Source organism: Physeter macrocephalus, chromosome 14 (genome assembly GCF_002837175.3).
Source record: "Physeter macrocephalus isolate SW-GA chromosome 14, ASM283717v5, whole genome shotgun sequence".
NCBI classification, from domain to species: Eukaryota; Metazoa; Chordata; class Mammalia; order Artiodactyla; family Physeteridae; genus Physeter; species Physeter macrocephalus.
Window position 1 is genome coordinate 119,413,691 of NC_041227.1, and position 13,883 is coordinate 119,427,573.

General features: G+C 39.1%; 1 protein-coding gene across 1 annotated transcript in view; it reads right to left on the minus strand.

Annotated features, from left to right (window-relative positions):
* The window catches only part of KANSL1 (KAT8 regulatory NSL complex subunit 1), a 179,972-nt gene extending 166,211 nt beyond the window's left edge, over window positions 1-13,761 (minus strand). Inside the window, exons 1-2 of the mRNA XM_055090708.1 lie at window positions 13,714-13,761; window positions 12,774-12,912 (exon numbers count right to left, since the gene is read on the minus strand). The gene's annotated coding sequence lies outside the window, so the exon portion shown is untranslated. The remainder of the gene's footprint in view (window positions 1-12,773; window positions 12,913-13,713) is intronic.
* Window positions 13,762-13,883: the final 122 nt, after the last annotated feature.

Here is a 13,883-nt window from a genome sequence, read left to right on the forward strand (position 1 = left end):
AAAAATGAGGAAAAGCAATAAAATACCATAAATTATAGCAGATCAGGAGAACTAAGGCCTATGTAGGCAAAACAACAATTAAAACCTTGCAAGAGGGACTTCCCTGGTGGTCCAGTGGGTAAGACTCTGAGCTCCCAATGCAGGGGGCCCGATCTTGCATGCATGCTGCAACTAAGAGTTTGCATGCCACAACCAAACAGTCCGTGTGCCACAACTAAAAGATCCCGCATGCCGCAACTAAAGATCCCACATGCCAGCAACGAAGATCACGCATGCCGCAACTAAGATGCAGCACAGCCTAAATAAAATAAATATATAAATATTTTTTAAAATATAATAAATAAATAAATAAACCTTGCAAGAAAATGCAAAGCCACAGAGAGGTGGTTTAAATATATAAAAAGCCAGATGCTGAATAAAGACTGGATGGAGCACTTGATAAACGGTATAAACAGTGATAAGAGCAAGACAACTGACAGGCCTAACTGTAATTTGCTTCAATACTTACTGAAGAAGATATGAGGAAGAAATCTATTTCTACTTTAAAGCATATGAATCACTGACAGTGAATCAAATTCATCGTTAAACAAACAAGATGCTTCCAAACTAATATATCAGATGTTAGGTAGTCATGAAGTCCCAAAGTACTCGCACTTTAAAAGAATTTATGTATAAAATTATAAAATTGCAGGGAAGAACCTACTGACAGTCATCTGAAAGAAGTGACCTCCAATAAGACACAAGAGGACGGAATCCAGATCTCTTTCCTTTATCAACAACATTTACCCAGCCCCTTGCTCAACTCCTGGCATATGTTGGCACTCAATAAATATTTGCTGAACAAACATGAACAAAAACATGCCATCAATATAACTCCCATCTATTCAAGAGAAAGGCTCTGGCTGTGAGCTTCAAATCGGTCAAACTGGCAAACCTCTACTAAAGGATGAGATCAGAAGACATATCAGCATAAATAACCTTCTGAGGAAAAGACAAACATGGCTTCAAAAAGAAGAAATCACACCACACCAGTCTACCCAAATCCTCTATGGAGAAAGTATGTGAATATAACTTATTTAGGCTTTTATAAAAGTCTTGATAAGAGTCTAAATAAAAGGCTATTTTTAAAAAGCCTGAGTGGCCACAGAGTTGAGACTATTTCCCGTGGGTGGGGTGTGGTTTATGACACTGACACACCGTGTACTGCGCCAAGGGGGCAGCTTTACACAGGGCATGACACATAGAAAACTATGGGTGGACGGACGCTGAGGTACTTCCCCGGGAAGTATAAGCAGACGATTGATCTTAGGTAACGTTTTAGAAATGCTATATTTAACATTTTCATAAATTATATGAAAGGTATACAGAGAATTCCCCATTTTGCAGCTGGAATGATGAGCTTCCTGACAGTGAAATATTGCACTAAGTTGGAAAAATAAGGGAACTGAGAGGTGGAAAAAAATTTTAAGTATATCAAATGAGAAATATTTGCAAAAACTAGGATGTATTTTCAGTTTAGAGAATACTTTGCAAGCATGAAAGGTGTCTAAATATCTGCAGGGCTGTCCAGCAGAAGAGAAACTAGAGTTGCTCCAGGCAGTTCCTGTGTAGACAAAATTAGGCCCAAAGTGGAAACTGCAGAGGGACACGTTTCAACTAACATAAGGTCAAGCTTTCTAAGCACCAGACCAGAACTAACTGAAAGGGTGATTCTTACTCAATTATCTCTAAGAGCCCACTGAGATACAAGCGCCTAAAGTACTGCAGGCAGGAAAACAGCAGGTATTAACAGCATGCGGCATGGAAAAATGAAAATTAAAGCATTTACAGGAAAAAAAATCTAAGTTGTACCTAAAGGATGCATGGCTTCTAGTTAAAAAAGAAATTTTTGAATAATTACAGAATGTTACCTAAAGACAATGTGATTTTTGTATGCAAAGTGGGGAGGGATTGCAAATTCTACTGCCAACAAGGAAAAGACTGTGAACAGAACATATTTTCCTATCCTTCTAACAAATCATAATTTAGCTATATCTGAAATGCAGTTATGATTGGTTACCATAAATCCACAAAGGCAAAGCAATGCTGACAAAGATCCAGAGAAGTATACGTAAATGGAATGACTAAGAGGCTGAAGGAGATGTCACTGGAGATTACATTTTAAAATCAATCTTCAACTGAGAAATATGAAAGCCAAGGGGCACTATGATCAAAATCAGAAAATGTATCAATATGGTAAATACTAATTTCTTCACCAAATCTTGGTACAATACATTAAGCTTTTAAAGTTGAAAAGGCAGATCTTTTTTTCCACAAAAGATAAAAAGAAAGTTGTAGAACATGTTATCACAAAGCAGTATTTAGGGTTAAGAATATTCAAGAAGTATACAAATTTATGTATATTAAGTCCATTCTGGGCTCCTACAGTATAGAAGTGACATCGGAGGTGAGGCCTTAAGTTTCTGAGGTTAACATCTTATAAGATAATTGCCTCACATCAAAACATTCCTTGGTGCCAACTGAGACATGACAATTGGCTGACAGCCCCCTAACAGACTCAGTAAGGCTTGCTAGTATAGTTGTTTTTATTTCTATTATAATTTTTAAAATTTTTTTATTTTTATTTATTTTTGGCTGCGTTGGGTCTTTGTTGCTGCACGCGGGCTTTCTCTAGTTGCGGGGAGCAGTGGTTTCTCTTGTTGCGGAGCACGGGCTCTAGGCTCGCGGGCTCAATAGTTGTGGCTCGCAGGCTCTAGAGCACTGGTCAGTAGTTATGGCACATGGGCTTAGTTGCTCCGCGGCACGTGGGATCTTCCCGGACCAGGGCTCAAACCCGTGTCCCCTGCATTGGCAGGCGGATTCTTAACCACTGCGCCACCAGGGAAGCCCTATAGTTCTTTTTAGTCCTTTATCTATGTATGTACAGTTGACCCTTGAACAACACAGGTTTGAACTGGTCCACTTATACTCGGATTTTTTCCAATCAATACATACTACGCGATGCTCAACTGAATCCCTGAATGTGGAACTGCAGATACAGAGGGCCTACTGTAAAGTTATATGTGGATTTTCTACTGCACAGAGGTCAGCGCCCCTAATTCTTGCATTGTTCCATGCGTGTAAAATATATATGTGTGTGTGTGTGTGTGTGTGTGTGTATGTGTGTGTACCTTCTTTATCTTTTATATATTTAGAATCCTTATATATCTCTATATCCTGAATTTTCATTTATCGTATACTCAACATTCTAAGACATTAAAAATTCTTTAAAAATAGTTTTATGGCTGTATAATAATTCACCCTTAAATACGCCATAATTTACCCATTAATCTCACTGCTCATTCAAGTTTATTCCCAATTCTCACTTGTATAAATAATGCTACAAATATCTTTGTTCACATATCTTTCTATATATCTCTATATTTTCCCCCTTAAGATAAATTCCTAGAAGTGGAATTACTGAGTTAAAAGACAGTTTAAGGTTTTTTGATATATGTTGCCAAAATACCTTCCTGAAAAACTGGGCCCAATGCACACTTCCACTAGCAGTTTTAGAGACTGCCCCCTCACTACCTTTGACCATACAGTTCAATTGCCAATTTGATAGGTTAAAAAAAAGTAGTATATCATTTTAATCTGAATTCCTTTGATTACTTATCAGAATAAAAATGTTTCTTATATGCTTCTTGGTCATTTGTGTCTCTTCTTTGTGAACTCTGATCATGACCTTTGTCAGTAAGGCATTTTTACTTTCTTTGGGCCTTGACAAGCTGAAAACCAGCTGAGATGGAGTCACATATCAGTGACTTCGGCTCCCCCTGCTGGCCAAAAAATTACTACCATGATCAAGACCTAGATTAAAGTACCACATAGACTACACTTAAAAGCTTGCCATTTTCTGGGCTGTTGCTACAAACACAATTTATACACGGTGATAAAAGATAAAACATTATGTGTCTAAACCCATACTTAACAGAGCTGTGATGGGAAAAGAGAAAGGGGACACCTGATCACTAATGTTTAATGATTAGTGTCACAAAAAATGTTAAAATTATAATCAGTTCACTGCCAAATTACTACCTGGATGGAACATTACAAGCATAAAATTCATTTCTCCATACTTTATTTTTATTACTGTTATTTTTTTTTTTATGGCCGCACCGCGTGGGCGCTTTCAGTATCTTAGTTCCCTGACCAGGGATTGAACCCAAGGCCACAGCAATGAAAGTGCCCAAGTCCTAACCACTGGACCACCAGGGAAGTCCCTATACTTTATTCCAACAATGAAAAACATTCTAGTTGCCAGATGATACTGGCTGTCAGCACACTGGTTCTCTTTTTTAAAAGCAAAAATAAGAAAACAAAAACACCTATGCACCCTTCATCATTCAATGAACAAAAAAAAACAAAACCCTCTTTGTAAACCCTATTCCAAAGCTACAAAGCTGCTCACACTAAACAGATTGGGCCCTATAGTTCCAAAGGGTAAGGCCAGGATTGGCGAATGGATGTAACTAACTCAGCTTTCCCACTGATACCCTCTTAAAGATGCACTTCACAGGTTGGGCAGTGCAGTGCCCAGACCATTCATTCATTCAACACACGTTTACTACATGTCATCACTTTGCAAGCAGTGATGATGAAAGACAGGACACAGCCCCTACTCTCAAAGAACTTGGAGACTAGCTGCGTGGAGAAGCAAACCTGCAATCACTGTACAACAGAAGTGCTAGGGATGCACACACAAATGCAAAGCCTGGGTACGCAGGGAGCTCTCCACGTTAGTTACTGCCGTTACTACACCTCACTGTTATTAAAGAACTAGGACAAGTATGTTTCTAGAACAGGGCAGGAGGCCACTTTAAACAGTGGCAACTGCTTGTGTGAAGGCCCAGGGGCAAAGGAGCAACAAGGTGTACAGAAGGAACTACAAACAGCAGCTCGACGCTGCTCAGCGCAGAGAGCTCAGGAAGGAGCAGAGGAAGTGATCTGGGCCAAGGACCTGTGTGCTTGGCAAAAGGGTTTGAACTTCACCTCGAAAGCCAGGTAAGCCATGGGGAGGAAACATATGGTCACATGAGGAGACCATTTAGCACTGGGAAAAACATTTGCAGATCATCAGTATATGGATGTGGGACTCATACAGAGTGAGACACAAACTTACCTAAGATGTCACTCAGGAACTACATAGGCTGGGAGGAGAGAAGGCCAAGGCAAGGCAAACACTGACTCAAAGAGAAAAAATGTCTGCACAGAAAACTGAGAAGGAACAGCCAGAGATGACAGTGATGACAGAAAGAGCCAGCACTCAGATCATCTGTACTGTACTGTGTGCCAGGCACTCATCTATGTGCTTTTCATGTATTAATTCATTTCTTCCTCACGACAGTCCTGTAATGTTAAGTGCCATTATTTTTAATATTATTTTTCTCATTTTTCAGTTGAGGTAATTGAGGCACAGAGAGGCACACAGTAAGTGCAGAGCTGAAATCTGAATCTAGGAGACTCACTGCAGAGTCCATGTTCTGTATCACAACTCTACAGTGCCTTTCAGAAATGATGACAGGAAGCCAGGAGGGACACCACCACCGCAGCCGGGGAGAACGGTCCACGGCGTCAAAGACCACAAGGAGGCCTCAGAAGATAAGGGCAGAAAGGGATGACTCTGTAAGGGCAGGTACAGTGGAACACATAGGAAGAAGCTACACAAATACTTCATCGGCAAAGGGACCGGTGGTCGCAGTTCAAGGGTTTTGCGTTCGTAAAGCGAGAGACTTGAGTGTGTTTATAAGCTGAGGGACAAGAGCCAAGAGGGAATGGGAGGGTGAAAATGGGTTGGGAAAAGGTACAAATGACAGCCAGAGGTCCCTACAAGGAGGAAAAAAACAGCCCAAGAGACCAGAGAGGTGGCCTAGTATAATAAGAAACAAATACAGGGACAGTTTTGGGCCCAAGAAGAGTCCCTTCCCTGACAGGATCTGTGCTCTATGACCGAAGAGGCAAAGTCACTGGGGGAAAGAGGTTTTCTTTGTAAGCAAGGCAGATGTTCCACTTCTGAAGAAGCCCCCACAGTCAGATGCTTTTAGAGGGACTTCCCTGGTGGTGCAGTAGATAAGACTCTGCGCTCCCAATGCAGGGGGCCCAGGTTGGATCCCTGGTCAGGGAACTAGATCCCACATGCATGCCACAACTAAGGAGCCCATGTGCCACAAACAAGGAGCTGGCAAGCCGCAACTAAGGAACCCACAAGCTGCAACTAAGGAGCCCGCCTGCCGCACCTAAGGAGCCCACCTGCAGCAGCTAAGACCCGGTGCAACCAAATAAATAAATAATTTTTTTTTTTAAAGATGCTTTTAGAACTGTAACATTAATTTATATTCTTTATTTGATTCTTTTACTCCTGTTTTCACTCTTGTCTAGCTCTCATTAAATTATGATCTAGATTGCAAACATTTCACAAGATGATTTCTAAGCAAGAAAAAAATCTAGCAAAAACTAAAATCACTAGACTATTCAGAATAGAAAGATAATTTTTTAAAAAGATAATATTTTTCCATTTCTTCAAGTCAAGTATGTGAATATACTCTCTGAGCTTCCAGAACTTACTATGGCTACACCCATTGTCCTCTGGAGCAAACCAGCCAACAATGCCCAGAGCTGCTCTCCGGCTCACGGCTTGACTTCTCTCCCCAGCTCTGCCTCAGCCTGGTCAGCACTCTCTCTGGCCTAGTCAAATGGCCTCTCGGACCACAGTCCAAACAGTTATCCAATATCATGAACTCCTTCACTTCAGGATAGAGAGACAGGAGAAGGAAATTGGGAACTAGCCTCTGAGGACAACTAACAAAGCAATTTCAAAACACATATTTATCTAAAGCAGTCCCAGACCACTGTAAAAATCGGATGAAAGCAATGGACCCTTCCTCTCCATAAAATACACACAGGCAAAACCACATCATTTTGCATCAGACTGTCAAAAAGCTGTCATCTTCATGTTATCTTATCCATAGAAAAGTCCCTCCAGCCATCGTTAAAGATCTATTTACTCTTCCTTGGCAAATAATTTATATAAGCTTAGTTTGCTGATATCCTAACCTACCACAGAAAGAAGGCATTAAAATAGAGGGGAGAGTTTCTGGAGGCTGGAACAAGGCCAGTAACAGCCAGATACTAAGGTAGGAGATCAGGAAAGTAGATAATCACAGACTAAAGAAAATGAAGACTAGCCCGAGAGTATGTAATACGTGCACACTACTCCATGAATACAGCTTATTTTACGGCCTCCAAAGGCACGTTACATTTCAGCACAGTACAATAAGTGATGGGCATAGTGTAGATCTTCCATAATTTTGAATTATTATTAAAAAATAAAATTTTGTTCAGAGCACTTTTTTTTTTTTTTTTTTTTTTTTTTTAAATTTGGCCGCATGGCTTGTGGGATCTTAGTTCCCCAACCAGGGATCAAACCCAGGCCCTCCACAGTGACAGCGAGGAATCCTAACCACTGGACCACCAGGGAATTCCCCAGAGTGCTTTCTTAAAGAGGCAGAAAAGCATGTAATACCTTTCAGAAAAATTTTCACCTAAGTAAACTTTTAAAGTTGTAACACTAGTTTCAGGAGCGGAAACCATCAAACAAAGGTACATACAGGCCAGCTGAGAAAGGTAAGATTTTAAAACAAAACAGAAAGGTCAGCAGCAGCCAGATTATCATGAGTCTATACGCTACATCAAAAAGGTTGAACTTTACCCTAAAGGCAAATAGGAGGGGAATGGAGGCAGAGGGAGGGCCAAATCAGTCAGGCCAGAGAAGGAACTTCCTCAAGGTCCTGCTATTTCTGGAATGACCCATACTGTCAACCCCCCAAAGAAGCTAAATGCTGGAGTATAACCATGCCGGCTTCTTCAAGTATGGCATCTGACTGAACATAAAACATCTCTTTATTCACACAGAGAAGGTGTTAATTCCACATCACTGAGTATCCTTAGCTTCCAAACCCCTCGAGAGAGATACCTGGGCTTAATTCTTACATAGTAAGGAAATCCCAAGGTTTCATCAATTTCCACAAAGGATGAGACATGGAGAACAGACTGTAATCTTGACCTTAATTTTTCAAATCAGAATTTTACTGATAGCTAAAAGAAAAAGAATATTACCACCTTCTAAAGTTTCAATTTTATATAAATCTAAAGCTTCAATAACAAAATCTATATATTAAAGACAAATGAGATAAACAAGGTCCTACTGTATAGCACAGGGAACTATAGTCAATATCTTGTAATAAACAATAATGGAAAAGCATCTGAAAAAGTGATTCAGTTATGTATCACTTTGCTGTACACCAGAAACTAACACAACATTGTAAATCAACTATACTTCAATAAAAATTAATTAATTAAAAAAATTTAAAAGACAAATGCATGAGACACCTAAAGAAATAATCTACTTCTTTAAATCATGTGACCAATTTGCACCAAAATTTTCATTTCCTATGTGTAGGTGTTGACAGTCTGCTACCCATGATGAGTAACATTAGTCTATAGGGCTGACGAGGCTAATGGATGTTGTCATGGGTTGAATTTTGTCCCCCACGAAGAAGATATTTTGTACTCCTAACCCCTAGTACCTCAGAATGTGATCTTAGTTGGAGAAAGAGTCTCTACAGAGGTAATCAAGCTAAATTGAGCTCATGAGGATGGGCCCTAATCCAGTATGACTGCTGTCCTTTTAAAAAGGAGAATTTTTGAACAAAAAAGACACATACACAGAGAGAACTCTGTGTACAAGACTGGAGTTATGCTGCCACAAGCCAAGGACCTACCAGATGCTAGAGGAGAGACCTGGAAGAGATCCTGCCCCAGCACCTTCAGATGAAGCATGCCCCTGCCCTCAGACTTCTAGCCTCCAGAACTGAGAGACAATACATTTCTGTTGTTTAAGCCACTTAGTTTGTGGCACTTTGTTATGGCAGCCCTAGCAAACAGACGTCATGAAGAAAATTAGCAGCTTGTGTTTACTGAGCACATACCAAGTGTTATTCTAAGCACTTCACATCAACAAACTCATTTAGTCCTTACAAAATCTACCCTAGGATCTAGGTACTACAATTATACACTTTTCACAGATGAGCACACCAAGTCTCTAAGAGGATGAGACACTTGCCCAACATCAGGCAGAGCCCCCAACTACGACCACTAGCTATAAGGAGCTATTATGTTTAGTAATTATTTTAATAACAGTAGTAGTTCACTAAGCCAAATCGCAGATATAATATACAGAAAGATCCTCTGAAGTAAATGTTAATTTCATTTCCAGTACAAAGGAGGACCCTGAACCTCCGATTTTAAAATTTCTTAAAATTGCCCCACATTACATAACCAAGAATGTGATAGTGTATCTAATTGCCAACTGGAGGGAATAAACAATGAAAATCTTTTTTTTACTAACACTTTAAGAGCAAGTGAAATTTTTTAATGCCTGACCTTGCAGTTCAATACTAGAAATATAAACCTATAAATTTGAAATTCTTCAAGATCCCAGGAGAAAATGTGCCCTAGATTACAGTACCCTTTGTATATGCATCCTTTCAACCACTGTTCAAGAGCTATCTGCCCTCTCATTTGTGGCCCCTTGACATTTCTCTGACTTCCAGAAACAGAAGAAGAAAAGATGTAAGGATTGAAAGATTTTAAAAAATTTTTTGTATTTTTTGATTTTGCTACAAACATCGGAAAGTGTGAAAAAAATATAGAATACAGCGAGAAGTCTCCTTCCCACTCTGTCCTCTACCTGCCCAGTTTCTAGACTTAACAGGTAACCGATGTCACCATTTTCTTGTTTATTCTTCTAAAGTTTTTTTATGCATATACAACAAGCCAATACAAATTTTCTTTTCTCCCTTCTTTTTATTCAAAAAAATACAAAAGTAACATATCATACACACTTTTCTGCATCTTGCTTTTATCGCCTAACCGTTTATCTTGGAGATCTTTCCATATCCTATTGAATCATATTTTAATTATGTCCTTTTGTTTGTCAAGAATACTTTTTACTTGCTTTCATCATAGTTCAGTCTAGCACACAAGGCACTAGCACACAGGCAACCAGCAGTCCCTGAGAGCTACCTGAGACAACTGATGGTGGCACCATATCACACACCAAAGACCTTGTATCTCTTCTCTCCATCTCATCTTCACTTTGATCTTATCTCCAACTCGTCCAACTCTCCTCCTCCTCCTCCTCCTCCCTGTTCTTCTCCCATCTCACACATACCCTAAACCCTGACAACTGTACATAAAAACACCAAACATCACTGATACTGCTTAGTCATGGCTAGCAATAAAAAAGCTGCAGACCCCTGATATAGAGAAAGGGGTAAATAACTCCATGGGAACTAATTAACAAGAGTGCCTTAGGGACTTCCCTGGTGGTCCAGTGGATAAGACTCCTCACTCCCAATGCAGGGGGCCCAGATTCGATCCCTGGTCGGGGAACTAGATCCTGCATGCATGCCACAACTAAGAGTCCGAGGGCCACAACGAAGACCCGGCGCAACCGAAATAAATAAATATACACATATATATATATATATATATATATTTTTTTTTTTTTTAAAGAGTGCCTTAAATTGAGGAGTTTTTGTTTGGAGTTATTTTTCCTTTGTTATTTATGTTTCTTTTTGTACTTTGATTCTTGAAAAGGGTGAGTATTGGCACTATTTTCTATAAGCCTGGGAAAAGAAATAAGCACATACTGAGGTCTAACGTTTAAGTAATGCTTTATAGAACTAGAGTTCATTCTGAAATAAGATAATCAGAAACAAAGTGTAAGAACTACAGAAAATAAATATCTTGGCTCCAAAGTATACATTTTAATTAGCCTAACTTTTTTTTGACTTAAAAATAAGCAGTTGCAATCTGAAAACACATTTCAGAAACATTTTAAAGGTATTCACAAATGAAAAAGAGAATAAAGTTCCCTCTTTTTTATTTTCCATCCTGCAAATTCAATGCTATCCTTTTCCCATCCCCCCCCCAAAAAAAGTGCCTTTTTCCCCTGCCCAGATCAAACACTACAGTTTTTAAGGTTTTTTTTTAAGTCATAAAAGGAGGAGGAAAATGTTAGCAAATAAAAAATTTGTTTAGGCTCAGAAGAGGTCTTCCATTGATCAAAGGGTTAAATTAAGGCAGTCACATAACTACATTCTTAAGTAGTTAACAGGTGGTAACACACAGTATGGAGCACTGACTTCACTCTGTATTCCTGTCATTCCAGAGGGCTTTGGTGCAACTTCAAGGGTTAGTGTAGAACTTGCCCAGGTTCAGAGATTTAGAAGTAAAATGTCATATATATAGATATATAGATATCTATATCTATAGATACATAGATATATAGATCTTAAAAAGCAGGCCTCTATGTATCTAATCCATTAGTTAAAACTGTAAAATAAAAATCTAATATATTGATCCCCAGTTCCTTGGGTTTCTACGGAACTAGAACCTGTGGATATCCCCTTGCCTGCTTCCTAAAGACAACAAATGCCTCCAGGTCGTGGCACTAAACACTCAATACCAAAGAGAAATATTCTTGTACAAGGTCCTCCAGTTCCTATAGGTTCAGGACTTCTGGCTGGGTTTCCCAAGCAACCCCTCCAACTCTACAGGGAGACAGGCTAGAAAAACTGTGTCTCTCTGGCTTCCTTTATACTAATATAAGCACTCCTCATCCAACAATAGCAGCTGGAACATAAATGAAGATGAGAACTCAGTCTACATTTACCTAAAGATTTCCCACAATCCAAATATTTAGTTTACACAGACTGCATTAATATCTGATTTATTCACTGCATTAATTTGGAATTCCACAGGACAGATTACCAGACAACAATCTTAACTACACTAGTATTTAGCTCTGAAGGAAGCAACCTGTGCCACCCCATGAAGCTGGTGGGGGGCTTCCATCACTCCTTATCTTTCCCCATCCTTCCTCCCATTTTCCTCCCTACGTGTATCTGAAGCTTTGTCCTCTGCTTAGGCCTAATGGAGACATATATGTACAAGAACTTGAAGTAGCCAAGAGACTGGAGAACCACCACATCACTGAGAGCTTTTTCATGTAAAGATCATCTGCCCACACTGCCCCCAAAGAGGTGCATCTTGTGAGATGAAACATGGCACAAAGTGCTACCTGTTGAGAAAAATGGTGTAAATTCACACGCAAAGGACCAGGGAATAACAGGAGAACTCTCCAACAGAGCTATACACATAAACTAACAGGTCTTAGAATGTTCTAACATACTAAATGAAGTTTCAGAGTAAATAAATGGCTAGTGACACATCTTTTGTAACACATGAATCAGCTACAGATTTGCGAGAGTGGGACACACCCTAGCACCTATGACACTAAAGTACCTGTTTGAAAGTAGACCTGGCTGTCTGAATTGCCAATCCATCCTACTGAGATTAGAACAGAATTTTACAACTACATGGTTGTCATAATTTAAAGTTAAAAAATAAACACATCATTTTCATGGAAATTAATTTGAGAGCTTCATTAATATTTTAACACCAATAATTAAGAACAGTAGCAATACAAAGTAAGGAGTAACTAATCACTCCTAGGAAGCAAACACAACAGTTTTTTTCAGGGGAAAGGAATGTCGGGTAAGAGGGTTGAAGAACAGCAAATTCAAGAACTAGAAAATCCTCAATTATAAAGAAAAAGAAATAATATGAGGCCTTTAATTTAAAAAAAAAAAACAAACACATCTTACCTTAAGAAGCATCCAAGTAGCATTCATAGTGTCAGGAATAGTTCAGACAATACTCAGAAATGAGCAAGAAGGTAGTCTTAGTAATCCTCCAGTCACCAAGTATGAGCAGGTAGGAAAATCTTTCGTTTCAAGAAGGTATCTGAAAGAGAGGACTTTCATTTAGACTAAAAATAATCAAGAATAAGCAAATAAAAAATAAGCAAATAGTTTAAGCTATCTGGACAGAGATTTGAAGTACTGTTTGCCTCACCATCTTAAAAAGATGTAGAAAATACCATCCCCTTTGGAAAATGACAAATGTGTGTGGTATAGGTATCTCCATATGTAGGTAGAAATATATTTTTCCATAAAATTGGATTAAATGTATAACACATTTTAGATAATATAAAATTGCTTATCAAATAATTAGAAAGCCAAAACCATTTTTCCCAGATAGAAAAATTATTATCCAGGGTACTTCATAAACACTATTAAAAAATGATTTGTTAACTGATCACCTAAAAAAGCCCCTTGTCACGTTTAGTTTTATTTAATAAATTAAAACCTCTCTGATCATTCTGATTGCCCTAAATTTTCTTGAGTTTAAGTTGCAGAGCCCATTCTACATGAAAAGTAAAATCCACTCTTGACTAAAGTGCTACAAACAAATAAAAGACTCTTCTTTCCTAGAGATCTTTAAAAGCAAACCAAACAACTTAATTTGAGGATGGGAGGGAGGCAAGTTTGTCCGGAGGTAGGAGGATGGATTAAATGACCTCTTGTAGGATCCTTCACCACGTCCTAGGCCTGAATGAAAATTCCAGCTTAACCAGTTACTGCTTCGCTTAAAATGGAGGCTTGCCCCAGTAGGGACAAAAATAACAGCACCCACCTCTGTAAAATAAATTTCAAAAAATTCAAAGAATATACAGTACCCTAATTTTTAAGAAAAAATAAAAACCTCTGGAGTGGATTTGTTCTTCCTATGCGTTTGTCACTTCGGCTTCGAAGACTTGGCATCACTTTCCTTACCGCTCGTCGGATTTTTTTTGGGGGGGGGGTAAGGTAGGGGGGAGTTTGGCTCTTTGCCCAAGTCTCGGGAGGCGTTAAGGGCCCCTCCATGATCCCTAC